Here is a 19,888-nt window from a genome sequence, read left to right on the forward strand (position 1 = left end):
GCCTATCAACTTGAGCTTCCCTCCAACTTCACGAACGTGCATGATGTGTTCCACGTGTCACAGCTCCGCAAGTGCTTCAAGACTCCTGAGCGCACCATCAACTTCGAAGAGATTGATCTCCAAGAAGATCTGTCTTATCATGAGCACCCCGTTGCTATTCTTGAAGAAACTGAGCGCAAGACTCGCAACAAGTCAATCAAATTCCTGAAAGTGAAGTGGTCGCACCATTCCGACCGAGAAGCCACCTGGGAACGCGAGGACCACCTCCGTTCCGAATATCCGGAGTTCTTTCAGTCCTAGATCTCGGGACGAGATCCTTTCGTAGTGGTGGAGTGTTGTAACACCCCGGATGTAACTTTCCATATTTGTAACTCCAACTCTTGCCATTTTCGGCTATGTGTTATGATATTCCCTTCGTGGTTGGGTTTTGTTTTTCGTTTTGCATTTTGTTCATGCCATGCATCTCATATCATGTCATCATGTGCATCTCATTTGCATACGTCTTCGTCTCATGCGTCCGAGCATTTTCCCCGTTGTCCGTTTTGCAATCCGGCACTCCCACATGCACCGGCGCACCCCTCTTGTTTCTTTTCGTGAGTGGGTGTTAAACGTTCTCGGAATGGACCGAGGTTTGGCAAGTGGCCTTGGTATAACACCGGTAGACCACCTGTCAAGTTTCGTTCCATTTGGAGGTCGTTTGATGCTCCAATGGTTAACCGGGTAACCGCAAAGTCCTTTTGTGTGTTGCAGAAAACCCCCCTCCAAACAGCCCAAAACCCATCTAAGTCACCTCCATGCTCTAGGTCGTTCGATCACGATCGTGTGGGCGAAAACCGCCCTCCATTTGGAGTCTCCTACCTCCCTCTACCTATAAAAACACCCCCCCTCCGAAATCTTCACAGATCAAACCCTAGCAAAAATCACCCCGCCGCCACCGGACACGTCCGCCGCCGCCAGACGTCCCCGCCGCCGCGCACGCGCCAACCACAGCCTGCCACGTGGCCCAGCCACCGCGCTCCCGCCGCCGGCCCGCGAGGCCCCCGCGGCCCGTACGCCGTCGCCCCGCGGCCCGGTCGCCGCTTCTCCGCCGCCCCGCGCGCGCCTCCCCCGAGCGCATCGCCGCCGCCGCCGTTCCCGCATTGCCGTCCGGCCGCCGTTCCTGTCCCGCCGGCGCCACGCCGCCGCCTCGCCCCGCCGCCTCTCCGTCGACCCGCGCCACGGCGAGCTCCGCCGCCCGTGCCCCGACGCGCCTCCTCTCCGACCGCGTCTCCCTCCTCTCCTCCGGCCGCCACGTCCCCTCCACCGCCGGCGAGCTCGAGCCCCGATCCGGATCTGGCCACGGTTGACTTCTTCTCCCCTCCCCCGAATTCTTCCAAGTCCCGAGATTTTTACTACATATGCTCTTGTTCATCGCATCATAACTCCGTGCATGCTGCTCCGTTTCCTGCGTGTAATATATAGAAATGTTCGTCTCTAGATGCTTTTCATTTTATTCCATTATGCCATGTTCAATTGAGTCCATCTTGATGCCCAAATCTCTGGTGCAAGAATGCTATATGATGTTTTCTGCTGTTACTTATCAGAACATGGTGATTTGTTATTTTTGTTGCAATCGATGTGTGCATCTTATGAGGAGGAGCTCTACATGTGTTTTGATGTATGCCATGCCATCTTTACAGAGTGTATGCCATGTATTTTTGTGATCTCTGTGGTGACTAGGACAAGCATGCAAACTAGGCTTCGTGATGTTTCTGATTTCAGGGACTTCGGATTTTGCCAAGTCTTCTTTGACTGCTGTTATTTTGTTGCTATGTATCCATGTGGCTACAGTGAGATCCATGCTTCTTTTGGGGATATTCATTAAGGATGTTTTGTAGATATAGTTGTGCTCTATCCATCCATGCCCCTGTTTGCAATTATGGAGTGCCATAGCATGTCTCAATCTTGCTCTACTTTTGCTATAAAATGTTTCTGGCAGATTGTTTACATGATATTCAATTTTGCCAAGGTTGTTGTAGTTGATCCATACATGCTATGTACTTGCTCTTGCCATGCATAGCTTCATAAACATGCCATCTTGCTGTAGGTATGCTTGTTTTGTCATGATTTCCTTTGTGTTTAGTGAATCAAGCTCACCAAGATGCCTTCATAATTCTGTTTACTGCCATGCTCTGTTTTCTGCTAAGTCTGAAACCTGTTAACGAAACGTGTTATGTTTACATGGGTGCCATCATATCTTCTGGTACTTTTTGGCTTATGGTCAGTAAGGGACTTTTGTCATATGCATTTAGTAGATTCATGCCATGCCTTGTTTTGCTATGTTAAGTTCCTGTAGCATGTGTTTTTCTTGCTCTGAACATTGCTACCTGATGCTGTTTCAGCCATGTTTAGTATTTTCACAGTCTCTCTAACCATCCTTACCTAGCAAACCGTTGTTTGGCTAAGTTACCGCTTTTGCTCAGCCCTTCTTATAGCGTTGCTAGTTGCAGGTGAAGTTGATGTTGGTTTCATGTTGGAACATGGATTTTTTGAAATATCACAATATCTCTTATTTAATTAATGCATCAATATATTTGGTAAAGGGTGGAAGGCTCGGCCTTACGCCTGGTGTTTTGTTCCACTCTTGCCGCCCTAGTTTCCGTCATACCAGTATTATGTTCCTTGAGTTTGCGTTCCTTACGCGGTTGGGTGATTTATGGCCCCCTTGACAGTTCGCCTCGAATAAAACTCCTCCAGCAAGGCCCAACCTTGGTTTTACCATTTGCCACCTAAGCCTTTTCCCTTGGGTTTTCGCGAGCCCGAGGGTCATCTTTATTTAAACCCCCGAACCAGTGCTCCTTCGAGTGTTGGCCCAAACCGAGCGATGTCCGGCGCCCCCTGGGCAACCAGGGTCTATGCCAACCCGAAGTCTGGCTCATCCGGTGTGCCCTGAGAACGAGATATGTGCAGCTCCTATCGGGATTTGTCGGCACATTCGTGCGGCTTTGCTGGTCTTGTTTTACCATTGTCGAAATGTCTTGTAAACCGGGATTCCGAGACTGATCGGGTCTTCTTGGGAGAAGGTTTATCCTTCGTTGACCGTGAGAGCTTATAATGGGCTAAGTTGGGACACCCCTGCCGGGTATTATCTTTCGAAAGCCGTGCCCACGGTTATGAGGCAGATGGGAATTTGTTAATGTCCGGTTGTAGAGAACTTGTCATTTGACTTAATTAAAATACATCAACTGTGTGTGTAGCCGTGATGGTCTCTTCTCGGCGGAGTCCGGGAAGTGAACACGGTTTGAGTTATGCATGAACGTAAGTAGTTTCAGGATCACTTCTTGATCATTTCTAGCTTCGCGACCGTTGCGTTGCTTCTCTTCTCGCTCTCATTTGCGTATGTTAGCCACCATATATGCTTAGTGCTTGCTACAGCTCCACCTCATTACACCATCCTTTCCTATAAGCTTAAATAGTCTTGATCTCTTGGGTGTGAGATTGCTGAGTCCTCGTGACTCACAGATTCTACCAAAACAGTTGCAGGTGCCGACGACGCCAGTGCAGATGACGCAACCGAGCTCAAGTGGGAGTTCGATGAGGAACGTGGTCGTTACTATGTTTCTTTTCCTGATGATCAGTAGTGGAGCCCAGTTGGGACGATCGGGAATCTAGCATTTGGGGTTATCTTATTTTCATTTGGATTTGACCGTAGTCGGTCTATGTGTGGATTTTTGGATGATGTATGAACTATTTTTATGTATTGTGTGAAGTGGCGATTGTAAGCCAACTCTCGTTATCCCATTCTTGTTCATTACATGGGATTGTGTGAAGATGACCCTTCTTGCGACAAAACCACAATGCGGTTATGCCTCTAAGTCGTGCCTCGACACGTGGGAGATATAGCCGCATCTTGGGCGTTACAGGACCAAAGACTGGACTGAGTTTTTCTGGGCTATGCACCAAGCAATATTTTTGGCGTTCACTCTCCTAATACTTTGAGTTTGACAATTGGTTGACGCCGGTTGATACTCGAATGAATATAGGCACTTCTTGTCAACATCGATGCTTGTCTGAGTGAACTTTGGAGTACATAGGAGCAGCATAAGTACCTGTCCATCTGATCATTTTGTGCAGTGCTACTGAAATCACCCGATGTAATGATTTGCCTGTGAGTTCAGGCTCCAAATTACTCCTTTATGAAATCGGCAAACAGCAGCACAATACCAAATTACCAATACATATGACAGGCACAATAATCAGGATAAAGACCAGTACCAACCTGTGTGAGGTAGCATATCAATTACTATTTCCTTTGACTGGAAGCCGAGATAAGCCAAGCGACTGACAGCAAAGGAATAAAGCAAGCGGAGATTAGCGACTGACAGGAAAGGACGGAAGCTGTCGAGGCAATGAAGCACCCAAAGTTTTTGTGCAGTTCCACCAAAATCGAGCATCCCTGTTGGCACATATATTGAGAGAGTGAGATTACTGTAATAGTGGGACTAGTTGATGAAACATACACTAACAAATAGAAGCACCCTCATTATCTTAATGGGTAAAGTTAGCAACATAGTAGTCTTGCTTAAAGAGAGGTATTAGTTTATTTAATCAGTGCCAATTAGCTCAACTCAACACTCAAAGCATTGCCATTTATCATAGGTTGCAAAACTTTAACGTGCAAAGATAAAGGAGTTTCTCATGACAGTAGCACGATACAAATAGAGATGACAGCAAACTAATATGGATGAAGGCCTTAGGCCCGTACCAACCTGAGAAAAAAGCTTATTCATGTAGTCCTATAAGAGATGATAAAGCACTCACTGGAATCACACAATAGTATATATTTTTGTGCACTTCAAATGTATGGTTGAAATCACTCTTGTTTACCAGTGCTGAGATTATATCGAAAGATTATCAAGAACTTCCAGCAGAGTTAAAGCACTGGCTGGGATACAGTTCATTGTATTGTCTTGTGTAGTTCCACTAAAATGTATGATTGGCACAACATGATCCCTGTTTGCACAAGTAGGAACAAGGTGAAACCTTCATTAGCTTAGTGAGAAAGGATAGGAAGACATTAGCATATTACTGAAACAGTAGCATCAAATTCATGATGGACAATACGCAAAACATTGCCTCATTGAACCAATGGCAATAAATTGACATGCAAATCAATAGCACTATTATGTCATGACACTAATAATATTCCCTCCCTGCTCCACCACATGATTCACCTCCATAGACAAACATACACACGTACATGATTCAGCATAGGGTCCTACTAAAGATTTGTTGAACTCCAACAGGAAAATTAGGCAGTAATAAATTAGTGGTACTTAAGTACTCCTAATTAATTAAGTGAGATAGCAGAAGTGGAAGGGCTCCCTGGAGGATCGTCTCACATGTAAGGTAGTCGTTGCTGGAGCCCTTGAATGGCCTCGACTGAGGCCTCTGGCTTCAGCAAGATCGCCTTGGCACTGTTTATTCTTCTTCTTCTTCCTCTTCATGCTCTGTTTCTCTTTCTCCTCACCAGTTGGTGAAACCAAGTACATGATTGGCCTTCTAATTCAGAATTGGTTTTGTCAGTGAGGGAGTACAAGTGTACTAGTAAAAAACAACATTATTTTCTCATGGCGGTCGGAAAATAGAGATGAACACATGCATTAAATATCATTCTTACCTAAAGGAAGGTTATGGCGCCAATATGGATGATGAGGATTGGAACACAGATCTCCCTTTGTGCAGTTCCACCAAAATGAACCAACTGTTCCATTCTGACATTCCAGTTAAACAGCACAAAAGTCACTTCTTTTAAGAAGAGTTTTGTGCAGTGCACCAAAAGGTCACAACAGCAACCAGGTGAATTGGATATCCCTGTTTGCACAAAAAGGCACAGAGGAAACAGTCAGAGTCTCAAACAATTACAGGAAAAAATATTTGGCTAAACTTGTCATGGCTTATAACAGTGGCATGGCTTCATTTTTACCAGGGACATTAGATTAAGAACCGCTAAGGCTGCGTTCGGTTCACAGGTTTGGTGCAGGATTTTCGTAGGAACACAATTCCTACGGTATTCTTTCCCTTCCAACCGTTCGGAACACGGGAAAGGTGAATAGTGTTTCATAGGAAAGCTGGTCTGGTAGTACTGATTCCATAGGATTAGAAACATCCACGCGCTGCTCATTTTTTGGGCGGAAGCCCAAGGCAGGCGCCCGCTGCCATGCATTAGACAGGTTGCTGTGTTGTGTTGCCGGAATAAAAAAAATCAACCTATGTGTGGTACGCAAGGTGAGGACAAGAGTAGTCACTGTGCAGCTGAATAAACAAATAGCATCTCATATTGCCAAGCATGCTACTCTAAAAAAACAAATCTATACATTTCGTAGTCCATCCGAACACATTCTCTTGAGAGTTTCCTCCGGTTCGCTGTTCCATAGTTTTATACCTACATTCCTTTCCTATTCCTCTATTTTCATCAAGACCTATGTTTTCTGCCCCTTTATTCCGAACGGAGCCTAAATATTTGGTATAAGGGCATGGGACAGTGGGTGCACCAGCAGTCCAGCACCATGTACGTAAACAGGGGCATAAAGTGGTGCTTCATAGTTTGTTGCCCCGAGAAACAAACATCCAAGAAACATATCTGGGTTGGTCCCATTTTTGTTCACTCTAGCCACCTACTCCTATGTGTGGATAGCAAATCTAGTCCTGGTCATACCACTGTGTACAACGTTACCCCTATATTTCCCTTTTCGACCAAGAGACCGGTTGGATGACCAGTCTGTACTACTTTCACCCCCTTTCCTTCCTGTTTGTACCAAGTCCGATGTACATACTAAATTCCCCCACCCCCACTTTATTTCTTGTTTGAACCAAGTACTCCCTCCGTCCGGAATTACTTGTCATCAAAATGGATGTGTCTAGAACTAAAATACATCTAGATACATCCATTTCAATGAAAAGTATTTTCGGACGGAGGGAGTACAAGATTCGACTCCATGAAGTAGCTTTACCTCTAACAATAGAAGAAAAAATGTGACGTTGGACCATCCGATCGAGAGCGGCCGAGGGGTAGAAAATGATGCACATGCAGTGATGTAGCGAGCTGGGGAAGTAGAGCTAAGGCGGTTTCGAACGAAGATATACCTGAAGGTCATCGGGATGTGGATAGGTGGGCGGCGAGAGGCCGGATCCGCCCACAGGCAATGACGAAGGGATCGGAGGACCTCCCACGCCGGCGCTCGGCCAGATATAACGGTGCGGCCGGCAGTGGGTCTCCTCCCTCGTTGTCGACGATTACCTAAACACTGCCCCTCCTCCCCTTCACCGGCGGAGGGGGATACGTCCGGATCTGTAACCAGCGGTGAGGATAGAAAGCCAGTGTTTTTTGAAGGGAGAAAGACAGTGTTACTACCCCTATCTTGTTTAGATCTGGAGAGGATGAGAGTGTGTGAATAGAGCAACCCTAGCAAGCAAGCGTGGAGGCTCCGGCCTATATATACGTAGTGGGGTAGTTTTCCTTTTTCACTCCATCAAAACAATCGTTTAAAATTGTGTACTACTACATGCCAGGTCGCGGTTTTTTTAGTTGTTGATTGTTTTTTGAGATAGCTACCCGCTTGTTCCAAGCAGTGTTACGGTGTGCCAGGTCGCACTTTGTATCGTTCAAGTCTGGTACTACAAGTCCCTCCATTAAATGAACAACCACCCCCTCGTAAAAATTGTGAACAAGCCCACGGCTAAAATTAGCGGAAACGTGGGTTGCCCCAACATGCATTATTATTTATATTTTCTACTCCCTCCGTTCCTAAATATAAGTCTTTTTTATTAGCCACACCTAAGATAAGAATTTTTTTATTAGCAGTGAACCCCACATGTCATAGACACAAAAACTGTGGCAAGATTCCCTTAGGCAAGCCAAAGTGTGTCTAACAATTTGAGAAACTCTGGTTAGGCAAGTGTGGCAAGTGTGGGAAAAATAATGTGGCAACATAAGACAAACATAGTCACAATCCAAACAGCCCCGTAATTTTTTGTGACATGCATGAAAATTTGGTTAGTTAAATTTATAGTCAAAATTTGGCAAGGTGCATCAAATCAACACATGCAAGTATCAAAAGGAAAGTCACGGCATGCATGCATGCGTTGTACTCCCTCCGTTTCCAAATATAAGTCTTTTTAGAGATTGCAACAAGTAACTACATACGAAGCAGAATATGTCTACTCCTACATACGAAGTAGCCCATTTGAAATGTGTAAAAAGACTTATATCGAGTGCAGTGCTTTGATGTGTCGCGTCAACTCGTACAAGACCGAGAAATTTGATTACTACAACGCCCTCTCCCTCGTGGACTGAGCTCCGGTGCCTTAACTGCACCTGCCTTTGGCTGCATGACATGTGGGCCAACCACCTGTTGGGCCCACCTGTCATAGACGCAAAGGCAGGAGCAGTAAGTAGAAGCTTTTGCTACACGCTATTGCCCCCGCACGAGGTGGACGGACATGCAGCAGTGGATTCGATACTGTAGAAGTAGGAGTAACATCATTGTTCGTCTTCTCGAAGAGGCGAAGAGCCAAGCGCAACCCGAACGTGGCAGTTGCGAACGCTCGCGTGGTGCGGTTCCTTGGAGTACTAGCCAGGCTCTTGCATGAGACAAAATTGCTATTGTTTAACAATTAAACTCCATTATCCATTGGTTGATACTCATTCTGCACAGGTCCACGCGCTTAGCACCGTTTCCTCCTGGGGCCACCAATGTTTATTTGCTAATTAATAGCATTGCATGCAATGAACTAGCCATTGCAAGTCATTAAGCATGCACACCTCTCATCTCTTATTGGTTGATATGTCAAGAAACAAGAAACAAGGTAGAAGTTAATGCATCGCGCCTAAGTGTTTTGGGACTATTTGGTTTTCGTAAGATGACTTACACACCTAGACGGAGGTAGTAGTACAGCCCTGTAAACCGGAAAGGAGTATTTGCCTTTCTAGAGATTTCAACAAGTGACTAGAATACACCGTGTGCAGTACTCCCTCCCTTCCGGTTTATAGGGCTCAAATCTCAAATCTCATGAACCAAGGCATTTTGTGATTGGAGGAATGTATCTCGTACTTTACAAAACTACCCTAATTAAACTCATGCATTAATTACGTAGTTCTCTCATTTTCCTCGCGGAGCACAATATTGAGCACTCCTATATGACTAGCCGCTCTAGCCACATGCGGGACATTTCAAAGCATCTGGGCCTGCGTGCCATCCACCAAATAACAGCGAGGTGCTACAGTCGAGACTCACCTGTCACCCTGGCGTGGCCGTCATGACCTGTCATATCACAAAATTCACACCTTTACCAGCAGTGGTAAGGTGGCCTCCAAGTTGGACTGGACGAAGCAACCATCATCTCACTGGAATGCTCGTTCAATCCCTTTCTTCCCTTTCTTGAAGAAAACCTCACTCCAGGCTACTCACTTCTGCCATTTTTCTTCTGTACCGATGAAGGAAAGGTGGGCGAATCAGTTATGCTGCTATATTTTCATTCCAAGAATCTTCTTTTTGCGAAGCACCGACCGATTCTCACATCCTATTTTTTCCCGTTTTCATTGCGATTGTGGTTTCCTTTCGATTGCTTTTTGTTTGTCAGTTCATTGATGGATCCTGGAGCACTAGGAAAAGAGCTGCCGGCGGACAACCCACTGGAGACAGCGATCTCCAGGAAGCGAGCACCGACCAACGAGTTGACCATGTTGGCGGGCCAACCCATGGAGACGAAGAACTCCAAGAAACAAGCACTGGCCAAAGAGTTCAGGACGTTGGCGGATGAACTCCTCAAAGAAAGTTGGAAGAACAGCAAGGGCCCCATCGTGCCTACCCCAGGAACTCTGATTGCCACCTATGTGAGGCTAAAGACCGAGTTTGAGGAGATAGTCGCCGTTGAGAAGCAGTATTCCCCTGGCAAGGTGATGGCCCCCATCGAGGATGAGGAGATGGCCCCCGGAGGGATGAGATCCCCCGGTGAGCTGCACAAGGTAAAAAATAATGGCTTATTACCATAGTTGTGGTTTTTGATTATTTGCAATGTGCTTGCTAATATGTTAGGGTTGTGCAAGTGCCAGTGGACGTCTTTGATGATTTCGATGTCGTGGCCTGTCCTGTTGGCATCGCCTCGGAGATCGATTCCGATGCCGCTGTCCATCCTGTGGACATCGCCCCAGAGATCGATTCCGATGTCGCGGTCAGTCCTGTGGACATCGCCCCAGAAATCGATTCCCATGCCGCTGTCCGTGCTGTGGTCATTGCTCGAGAGATCAATGACAAGAAATAGTTGGTTGCGCTAATCCTTCAGGGTAGTTTGCATTGCCCTGTGTTTAATTACCAGAACGATGCGTGTTATCAAACCATCTTAGGGCTAGTGCACTGTCTTGTGTGGGCGGATCTTGCTACTTTTGTTTGATAGTGAATCATGCGATGAATCATGCGAACCCTCTCCGAGTTATGGAAACAGATGTATCCTCACCAGCTTTTGATGTAATATATGGCATGCTTAGATGTAAGTTTGAACTGTTTATCATATCAGCAGGGCTTGTTTGATGATTCTTGGTGTTAGTAGGCTAGCTACTGTGCGAGCTATAGTACTTGCAAAACACTCACCGAAGAGAAACGTTGGGGGTGATGAGCTTGTGGTACGCTTATACTTATCCCTCGTCGATCGACCAATAGCCCTAGCTCCTAAAATTGTAGGCTTAGCGATCGATCAGACAATAGTCGACATACATTCATGCCTCATTTGGTTCATAGGGTAGGAAAATCGTAGCAAAAGTACAGAGAACGTGCAACACAAAATCATAGCAGTGCAGAGACGTACTCCCTCCGTTCCAAAATAGATGACCTAGGCGGGCTAGTTTGGCCTAGTGGGTTTCAGTGATATGACGTGGTACAGTGTCGTCCACTCTTCGCGTGTGGTAGCAGTATTGCGGGTACAGTAAGTTTTCTTGAAGAAGCGGAATTCAACGAAGTCATGATGGCTCCTTCGTCCGAACAACTTACAGTGGGAAAGGTTGGGCCTGCGATACGACCGGGGTAGAACAGGATAATTTTGTGCATGGCAGGTGGACCAGGATGGTCGACGTCCCACATGTCGGTGAATGAAAGTATTCTTTTCGATACAGAGGACGAGCAACGAGTATTCATTGTTTATTTTTGATGAAAGCTATTGTCTCCACTGTTACGATGGAGGAGTGTGAAACACGGCAGCCCAGTGAACTTGGCATGTGCACCACTGCCTCCTTCCTCATGTAATGCCCAGGTTACAGCTTTTTCTCACTTTCTCTCTATCTATTTCCTCTCAAATGTTTTTTACCTTTCTTTTTCTAAGACACAATTGTTTTTTATGCCTTTTTTTAGAATTATTTTTTATACCTAGGAGCACGTGTAGAGACGGGCTCTTGCAGAGCCCACTCCTTGACTTTGTCAATGCCTCTCTCTCCTCCACATAAGGAGTACTACTTGCTATGCATGCATGCGGCGGGCAGCTGGTGTCTTGAGGGGCCAGGGCGGTGAGAGCGGGCTCCGGAAGCGGTCCGGACTCCAGCATGACCCACCTCACATTATCACCATATATTTCTTGGAGTCCGTGCGCGGTGGGCGGGCGATCTCTTCTCCCTCCCCCGTTTCTCTCTTCTCAGCTGACGCCCGCCGAGCGATTAGATTTCGGCTATCAATGGTTTATTCAATTACGGTCCCACATGTCAGTGAAATTGCAAGACAACGCGTGTCCCCTCTAGTGAGCGGCGTGCAAGCCGGACTGTCGGGGTTGCGACGCGTACGAGTCGTAAGTGTGCCGCCTTTTCCTTTAGAACTTGTGAAGCGTAACATTTTCGTGGGATCGATCGATAGAAATCCAGAACAAAATGACGAGGGCGGTGCTTTCCCGCTCGTTAGGCGGGCTAGTTCGAGTGATATGACGTGCTACAGTGTCGTCCACTTGCTCCATTTTTATGTAAGCAAGAGTTTACACTCTTACGCGGGAGGAGTGCGAAACACCGCGGATCTGATTTTGATCGAGGGATAACTGTTCCCTGCCAAATAATGGAGGATTGTTAGTGATTATAGCATGATAGTTAGGGCATCTCCAGCGCTGGCCCACAAATTTACATCGGCATCTGTCCGAGGACACTGATGGATGCCATCCGATGCTGCCCGCATACCTTTTGACAACTATATGAACTAACCGGACGAAATTCGTGCAAACAAAGCAAATTTCAAATTAACCGGATGAAATTCATTACATTTCGAAAACTTTTCCTACAAACTGGACGAATTCATTACATATTTCGCACAAACCGTACTAAAACCTACTGTAAACCTAATCTAAACGATCGCCGGCGCCCGACCACCATGTCCGGCCATGAACCCAAGAAAGCCGGCCATTGCCTTTGCCTCCTCCTCATCCGCCTCGATAACCTCCTCCTCCAGAGCGGCGGCGACCAACCGTGTACTACTCTTCCTCGCTGCCGGCTGCGCCCGCGCACGCGCGCCGGCTTCGTGGTCATGGCGGCGGAGGGCGGCCGGGGGGTGCCGGCGATCTCCTTCGTTTGCTCCCGCGACAGTACGTCGAAGAGAGCTTTGGAGCATGCCCGGAGCGGAGCCGCCGATGTCCCTCGTCTGCTCCTGCGACAGTACGTCCAAGAGAGCTTCGGAGCGCCAGGAGGCCATGGTTGAAGTGGTGCCGACAGAAGGAAGGGACCGGAGGAGAATAAGTGTGGGTCTTTGGCTATGGCTGGGAGCTGGGGCTCAAGTTAATATAGTAGGCGAATGGCAATGAGCCGCGGCAGACGGATGGACAACTGGCGCCGGAGTAGGTTCGTCAGGCGTGAATGCGGACGCTGCTTCAGTGACTTAACTGCAGATGCGTTTGGGTTACTGACATGTGGGCCCAACGGGCATCTGGCCCGCATGTCAGTGACACACCAATTGCACCTGCAGTTAAGTCTGGTGAATGCGGCATTGACATTCTGGAGAGACGGTGACCGTTTCAGGCGGGAAGCGCGCGCTAGCGATGGAAGGGGTTTCGGTGTGCAGTGGCACTAAGATCGCTCGCTCACGATAGTACATACTCCGTACCATACTACCATAGTACCCTCTCTAGCTTAGGCTGTTTTATAGATTGTCGTTGTGATGGACGATATACATGAGCAAGGCGGTCCGAGTATGACCGTTGGTGTTGAGCCAGGTGAATACATGCTCGGCGTTCGCGTAGGCCTCCATCAAACGTCTAAACAGTAATGTCAGGCACCGCCGGGGCGCGCAGGTGATGGGCTCGCCGTTTGTGTTGCGCCATGAACAGGACTTTGATTTAGAGGGCGACGTGCATGCATTAGCATGCTTTGACAGCGTGAGCGTGAGTGTCTGACACGAAGTATTTCATTTTCATTTTTCTGACGAGGGTGCGTTGCAGCGATGAGTCCGTGGTTTGATTCCCCACATATGCATAATTTTGGTTTTTACAGTATTTCTTTCTCCATTGACAGGTAGGCCCGCGTAGATAGATAAAGAACACGAGCTGATGAGGCGCATGCGGACTGTTTGACTGGTCAACCAGACAAATACGGAGCTATACGCTGAGCCAGTGACCGTATAATCACCATATCTCGTATACAATGATCAAAGTGAGCTATCAAGACAAGTTCGATGACCGCCAATGCATTTTACTCGGTAATAAATGACCAGGATTGAAGGGGAATCCAAATTTTCTTTGTCTTCTGTCCTTGAGCTCTTGACAAACCAATGCACTATATGGTTGTCCGGCCACTCCACCCCAGAGCTCTCACCAAGCATCGTTCATGCCACCGCGCCGCACACTAACCGGTAAGGCAGCGATGGCATCCCGCCGCCCACTACCGCACACAAAATGGTAGGGAAGCGATGGCATCCCGCCGTGCCGAGTTCATCGCCGCTCGCGACCTCACAACTATGTGGGAGGAATTTGAAGATGCCAAGGCCGAATGGGCGGTAGAGCAAGAGGCGGCCAAAGCCGCACAGAGGGAGTGGAAAAGTCAGAAAGCACTCAAGAATAGAGAGGCCCACCGCCCCAAGAAAGAAAAGGACACACGCGCTGCTGCGGAGAGGTCGGCGGAGATCCAAGCATGGTGGGGTGTCGCCGACAAAGCCGGGAAGGAGAACGACGGCGTCTGGCCAGCATGTGAGAAGTACTAGTACTAGTAGTTAGTGTGTGTGTCTGTGTCTGAGTACGAGCATGTACCAATACTACTAGTTACTACTGTAGTTTTTAGAGCAAATTACCAGTACATTAGCCTAGACTAAATGGAAAAATTCCTATCCTAAGCATCAAATGGCATCTCTTTCTCTATAGGAATTGAAATGCATGTCATCTCACTTCCTATGATTTTCATATTCCTATCCTATGAACGAAAGGAGGCTTCTGTTGGAGTAACTACTGTAGGTAGCAGTACTGCTGGTACAGTAGTTTTCTTCAAGAAGCGGAATTCAACGAAGTAATGATGGTTCCTTCGTCCGAGCAACTTCAAAGTGGGAAGTGGGCATGTGATTTGACGGCTCATTAGCCAATGTTACTGCGGCGCGACGACCTGGGTGACTCTCCCTTGGTGTTCTGCGTGCATGGCAAGTGGACCAGGATGGTCGACGTCCCACATGTTGGCGAACGGAAGTATTCTTTCCGATATCGAGGAGCAAGGAAACCGCATGGTATAGTATCACAGCTGATTGGTTCGCAAAAAAAATAGTATCACTGCCGATTTATAATTATTTTTTATTTTTGATGAATGCTAGCGTTTCAACTCTTACGACGAAGGGTGCCAAACACGGCACGTGCTGGATGTCCCACACGTCAGCGAAAGGAGTGGGACATGAACAGTGTGGTAGAGCCCAGCGTAAAAAACAGCATGGTAGAGCGTCACCACTTCTTCCACTTCTGGGTCGGAGACCACACGTAGTAGTACTTAGTGGTATGAACGATACAAAGTGTGACCTGGAGAGGAAGACACGTCTAGTTGGAAGGTCTCGACGCATACATGTAAACAAATATAAAAGTTAATGTGTGCCTCCAACTAATATAGTAGTAGTAGAGTACTTAGGCACGTACTCCATAACATCACCGTGCATTGCATGTACAACATGTAGTGGTAGTACTGAAGGAAATATGCCCTAGAGGCAATAATAAAGTATTATTTATTTCCTTGTATCATGATAAATGTTTATTATTCATGCTAGAATTGTATTAACCAGAAACATAATACATGTGTGAATATATAGACAAACAGAGTGTCACTAGTATGCCTCTACTTGACTAGCTCATTAATCAAAGATGGTTATGTTTCCTAGCCATAGACATAAGTTGTCATTTGATTAACGAGATCACCTCATTAGGAGAATGACGTGATTGACTTGACCCATTCCGTTAGCTTAGCACCCGATCGTTTAGTATGTTGCTATTGCTTTCTTCATGACTTATACATGTTCCTCTGACTATGAGATTATGCAACTCCCGTTTACCGGAGGAACACTTTGTGTGCTACCAAACGTCACAACGTAAATGGGTGATTATAAAGGTGCTCTACAGGTGTCTCCAAAGGTACTTTGTTGGGTTGGCGTATTTCGAGATTAGGATTTGTCACTCCAATTGTCGGAGAGGTATCTCTGGGCCCACTCGGTAATGCACATCACTATAAGCCTTGCAAGCATTGTGACTAATGAGTTAGTTGCGGGATGATGTGTTACGGAACGAGTAAAGAGACTTGCCGGTAACGAGATTGAACTAGGTATCGAGATACCGACGATCAAATCTCGGGCAAGTAACATACCGATGACAAAGGGAACAACGTATGTTTTTATGTGGTCTGACCGATAAAGATCTTCGTAGAATATGTGGGAGCCAATATGGGCATCCAGGTCGCGCTATTGGTTATTGACCGGAGACGTGTCTCGGTCATGTCTACATAGTTCTCGAACCCGTAGGGTCCGCACGCTTAACGTTACGATGACAGTTTTATTGAGTTTTGATGTACCGAAGGAGTTCGGAGTCCCGGATGAGATCGGGGACATGACGAGGAGTCTCGAAATGGCCGAGACGTAAAGATCGATATATTGGACGACTATATTCGGACTTCGGAAAGGTTCCGAGTGATTCGGGTATTTTTCGGAGTACCGGAGAATTACGGGAATACGTATTGGGCCTTATTGGGCCATACGAGAAAGCAGGAAAAGGGCCTCAAGGGTGGCCGCACCCCTCCCCTTGGTCTGGTCCGAATTGGACTAGGGAAGGGGGGCGCCCCCTTCCTTCCTTCTCTTTTTCCCTTCCTCTTTTCTATTCCATATGGGAGGTGGAATCCTACTAGGACTAGGGAGTCCTAGTAGGACTCCACACTTGGTGCGCCCCCTCCTAGGGCCGGCCTCCTCCTCCCTTGCTCCTTTATATACGGGGGCAGGGGGCACCCATAGACACAACAATTGATCCTTGAGATCTCTTAGCCGTGTGCGGTGCCCCCCTCCACCATATTACACCTCGATAATACCGTTGCGGAGCTTAGGCGAAGCCCTGCGTCGGTGGAACATCATCATCGTCACCATGCCGTCGTGCTGACGAAACTCTCCCTCAACACTCGGCTGGATCGGAGTTCAAGGGACGTCATCGAGCTGAACGTGTGTAGAACTCGGAGGTGCCGTGCGTTCGGTACTTGATCGGTCGGATCGTGAAGACGTACGACTACATCAACCGCGTTGTTATAACGCTTCCGCTTTCGGTCTCCGAGGGTACGTGGACAACACTCTCCCCTCTCGTTGCTATGCATCACCATGATCTTGCGTGTGCGTAGGAATTTTTTTAAAATTACTACGTTCCCCAACAGTGGTATCAGAGCCTGGTTTTATGCGTTGATGCTATGCATGAGTAAAACACAAGTGAGTTGTGGGCGATATAAGTCATACTGCTTACCAGCATGTCATACTTTGGTTCAGCGGTATTGTGAGATGAAGCGGCATGGACCGACATTACGCGTACGCTTATGCGAGACTGGTTTCACCGTTCGGAGCACTCGTTGGTTAAAGGTGACCGGCGGGTGTCTGTCTCTCTCACTTTAGTTGAACCGAGTGTGGCTACGCCCGGTCCTTGCGAAGGTTAAAACAGCACCAACTTGACAAACTATCGTTGTGGTTTTGATGCGAAGGTAAGAACGGTTCTTGCTAAGCCCGTAGCAGCCACGTAAAATATGCAACAACAAAGTAGAGGACGTCTAACTTGTTTTTGCAGGGCATGTTGTGATGTGATATGGTCAAGACATGATGTGATATAATGTGTTGTATGAGATTATCATGTTTTGTAACCGAGTTATCGGCAACTGGCAGGAGCCATATGGTTGTCGCTTTATTGTATGAGATGCAATCGCCATGTAATAGTTTTACTTTATCACTAAGCGGTAGCGATAGTCGTAAAAGCAATAAGTTGGCGAGACGACAACGATAGTACAATGGAGATCAAGGTGTCGAGCCGGTGACGATGGTGATCATGACGGTGCTTCGGAGATGGAGATCACGAGCACGGTGCTTCGGAGATGGAGATCACGAGCACGGTGCTTCGGAGATGGAGATCACAAGCACAAGATGATGATGGCCATATCATATCACTTATATTGATTGCATGTGATGTTAATCCTTTATGCATCTTATCTTTCTTTGATTGACGGTAGCATTATAAGATGATCTCTCACTAAAATTTCAAGATAAAAGTGTTCTCCCTGAGTATGCACCGTTGCAAAAGTTCTTCGTGCTGAGACACCACGTGTTAATCGGGTGTGATAGGCTCTACGTTCAAATACAACGGGTGCAAAACAGTTGCACACGCGGAATACTCAGGTTAAACTTGACGAGCCTAGCATATACAGATATGGCCTCGGAACATAGAGACCGAAAGGTCGAGCGCGAATCATATAGTAGATATGATCAACATAGTGATGTTCACCATTGAAACTACTCCATCTCACGTGTTAATCAGACATGGTTTAGTTGCTTTGGATCACGTAATCACTTAGATGATTAGAGGGATGTCTATCTAAGTGGGAGTTCTTAAGTAATATGATTAATTGAACTTAAATTTATCATGAACTTAGTCCTGATAGTATTTGGCAAATTATGTTGTAGATCAATAGCTCGCGTTGTTGCTTCCCTGTTTTATTTTGATATGTTCCTAGAGAAAATTATGTTGAAAGATGTTAGTAGCAAAGATGCGGATTGGATCCGTGATCTGAGGATTATCCTCATTGCTGCACAGAAAAATTATGTCCTTGATGCACCGCTAGGTGACAGACCTATTGCAGGAGCAGATGCAGACGTTATGAACGTTTGGCTAGCTCAATATGATGACTACTTGATAGTTTAGTGCACCATGCTTAACGGCTTAGAATCGGGACTTCAAAGACGTTTTGAACGTCATGGACCATATAAGATGTTCCAGGAGTTGAAGTTAATATTTCAAGCAAATACCCGAGTTGAGAGATATGAAGTCTCCAACAAGTTCTATAGCTAAAAGATGGAGGAGAATCGCTCAACTAGTGAGCATGTGCTCAGATTGTCTGGGTACTACAATCGCTTGAATCAAGTGGGAGTTAATCTTCCAGATAAAATAGTGATTGACAGAATTCTCTAGTCACCATCACCAAGTTAGTAGAACTTCGTGATGAACTATAGTATGCAAGGGATGACGAAAGTAATTCCCGAGCTCTTCGTGATGCTGAAATCGACGAAGGTAGAAATCAAGAAAAACATCAAGTGTTGATGGTTGACAAGACCACTTCAAGTGTTGATGGTTGACGAGACCACTAGTTTCAAGAAAAGGGCAAAGGGATAGAAGGGGAACTTCAAAAAGAACGGCAAGCAAGTTGCTACTCAAGTGAAGAAGCCCAAGTCTGTACCTAAGCCTGAGACTAAGTGCTTCTACTGCAAAGGGACTGGTCACTGGAAGCGGAACTACCCCAAGTATTTGGTGGATAAGAAGGATGGCAAAGTGAACAAAGGTATATTGGATATACATGTTATTGATGTGTACTTACTAGTGTTTATAGCAACCCCTCAGTATTTGATACTGGTTCAGTTGCTAAAGAGTAGTAACTCGAAAACGGGAGTTGAAGAATAAACACAGACTAGTAAAAGGCGAGGTGACGATGTGTGTTGGAAGTAGTTCCAAGATTGATATGATCATCATCGCACACTCCCTATACTTTCGGGATTAGTGTTGAAACTAAATAAGTGTTATTTGGTGTTTGCGTTGAGCATGAATATGATTTGATCATGTTTATTGCAATACGGTTATTCATTTAAGTTAGAGAACAATTGTTGTTCTGTTTACATGAATAAAAACCTTCTATGGTCATACACACCAACGAAAATGGTTTGTTGGATCTCGATCGTAGTGATACACATAATCATAATATTGAAGCCAAAAGATGCAAAGTTAATAATGATAGTGCAACCTATTTGTGGCACTGCCGTTTAGGTCATATTGGTGTAAAGCGCATGAAGAAACTCCATACTGATGGGATTTTGGAATCACTTGATTATGAATCACTTGATGCTTGCGAACCGTGCCTCATGGGCAAGATGACTGAAACGCCGTTCTCCGGAACTATGGAGAGAGCAACAGATTTGTTGGAAATCATACATACAGATGTATGTGGTCCGATGAATATTGAGGCTCGTAGCAGGTATCATTATTTTCTGACCTTCACAGATGATTTGAGCAGATATGGGTATATCTACTTAATGAAACAAGAGTCTGAAACATTTGAAAAGTTCATATAATTTCAGAGTGAAGCGGAAAATCATCGTAACAAGAAAATAAAGTTTCTACGATATGATCGTGGAGAAGAGTATTTGAGTTACGA

The sequence above is a fragment of the Triticum aestivum genome, chromosome 7D (assembly GCF_018294505.1).
Source record: "Triticum aestivum cultivar Chinese Spring chromosome 7D, IWGSC CS RefSeq v2.1, whole genome shotgun sequence".
NCBI classification, from domain to species: Eukaryota; Viridiplantae; Streptophyta; class Magnoliopsida; order Poales; family Poaceae; genus Triticum; species Triticum aestivum.